Here is a 2,335-nt window from a genome sequence, read left to right on the forward strand (position 1 = left end):
CGGTCCAGACGAAAGTAACTTCGGAATTCCTCTCCAAACAGTCGAAGCTCTTGAATTAGACGGTGGAACTCCCCTGCCTGCTTTCGGGACTTTAACCATCTCTGGACCCACACAGACCTGCGCTTTCGGCGGGCTGGTCCCTGCCCAACAGCGCGATCAAGACCACCTTCCTCAACGTTGGTCTCATTGTTGAAAGAGCCTACTCTGCCTATCTTTACTATTTATTATTGCATTTCGCTCCAAAACTGCATTTGAGGGAAATTATATTATAGGCTCTCACAATTAATTTGAGGATGTCATCGAATAAATAATATACTTGGCAAATAAATTTATAAAAAATGTAAAGAAATTATGCAATCAAACTGTTTTTATGTAATCACAAATTTTTACTGAATATGTGTGCAAAAGAAAATCTACTTTCATATTTTGCTACTTTCTGTCAAGTCCACTCATACAATTTGATGCATACGTTCGATTTATCGAACATATGCACCACACAGAACGCACTGCAACTGCCTCTGCAACGCAATGCTGCAAGGCAAATGCAGCGTTCCATTGGAAATGAATGTACTTCTGGTGTATCGAAACGCAACGACACAGTCGGTGTGTTCGAAGCGTTAGAAACGAAAAAAACGTTTGCGCTTTCTTTCCTTTTCAGCAGCTCTCACCCCAGTTGCACTACGGGACTTGTAGCAAAGAGTTAAAGCTAGCAAATATATTTAAAACTAACCCTTCTGTCTGTAGTTGTATTATTTTCCTTGTCTGGGGAGCATTCAAGAACCGAATGTTGCTGTGAATAGATAGTATGTGTTTCTCCAATGAGCCAGACAACATAGAGGATATTGACGTCAGAAATGACAGCTCACAAAAGATAAAGGCTAAAATAGGTTTTATTCAACCTTAGTTTGTCTAGTTACACAGCACAGCAATATGTAACACAGTTAATAGGCGACACATCAGCCAATGTATGATCCTTTAAAAATCTCAGAAACCATGCAAACCCACTCATTCTAAATACTTGTACAGTGAAGTTGTAAACTAGGGAGAGATTGACATTACATGGTATTACACTGAACAAGTTACAACAGAGGGGAAACTTAATGCACAAGCATTAATTCTAGAGCATCAGCAGAGTGGTCACATTCAGGGGAACATAACGGACACCAAAAAGCATTACTGAACTCTATCATTTAGACTCTGCTATTGTAAAGAGATAGATGCCAGAATTTACCTCTGCCTAAAACACAACAATTAAATAAAATATTCTAAAAGACTACTATACTGAACAAAAATAAAAGCAACATGTAGTTGGTCCCATCTTTCATGAGCTGAAATACAAGATCCCAGAAATGTTCCATATGCACAAAAAGCTTATTTCTCTAATTGAGTGCACACATTTGTTTACATCCCTGTTAGTGAGCATTTCTCTTTGCCATGATGATCCAGCCACCTGACTCAAGGATGATAAGAATGGAACAGTGATGTACCCTGCGAAGCATTTCACGCGATACTCATTACGAAGCTATCTTAAGCAAAGGGGGTGTACCTCACAGTTCTTGCACAACACAGAACACAGAAACTCGCACAAGTGCTTCGACACCTGCGCTGTTAATCGGTACGCATTTCTGACAAAAAGCGAAATGCTAGCAACACCCATATTATTATATATATTTATTTGATGCCAATCTTTTCCTGGCACATAAAACAAACCCAACCCAACCCTCCCCCAAACATGTACACACACATTACGCTACAAAACTGACCAAACTGCAATGCTACTCACCCTGCCCCCATAATTGTGTAGTCAGAACACTGCACAGTGCACTGGAGACCTGTTTACACCTTACTGAAATAGGGGAGCAGTATTCATTCATACCTCACCTCATTCTTCTTTACCAAAACAAACCAGTTCGATTAGTTATAGTTTCAAGGTACTACTGATCTTTGTTGTGATTTTACTATAGGTTTTTAAACATTTTATCTAGACTGAACAAAAATATAAACAAAACATGCAACAATTAACGATTTTACTGAGTTACAGTTCATGTAAGGAAGTCATTCTATTGCAATAAATACATTCGGCCCTAATCTATGGATTTCACATGACTGAGCGCATGGCATACCCTGACTCTGGAGCCAGCCCCACCCAATGGGGTCGCAGTCAGCATGCCAATTGCACACTGCTCAACACTTTAGACATCTGCTGCATTTGTGTTGTGTTGACAAAACAACACCACCTTTTTTTGTGGGCATTATTGTCCCCAAACACAGGTGCAACCTAGTGGTATATGATCCATTTCTGTTAAATTCAAGCTTCTTGAGTATGCCAACCTGC

The 2,335-nt window shown here is 39.7% G+C and overlaps 1 protein-coding gene across 1 annotated transcript in view; it reads right to left on the reverse strand.

The window, feature by feature from the left end:
* The window catches only part of LOC111967249 (cathepsin F), a 110,371-nt gene that overhangs the window by 93,745 nt on the left and 14,291 nt on the right, over nt 1-2,335 (reverse strand). The gene's annotated exons all lie outside the window — the stretch shown is intronic.

This window comes from Salvelinus sp. IW2-2015, linkage group LG8, assembly GCF_002910315.2.
Source record: "Salvelinus sp. IW2-2015 linkage group LG8, ASM291031v2, whole genome shotgun sequence".
Taxonomy (NCBI): domain Eukaryota; kingdom Metazoa; phylum Chordata; class Actinopteri; order Salmoniformes; family Salmonidae; genus Salvelinus; species Salvelinus sp. IW2-2015.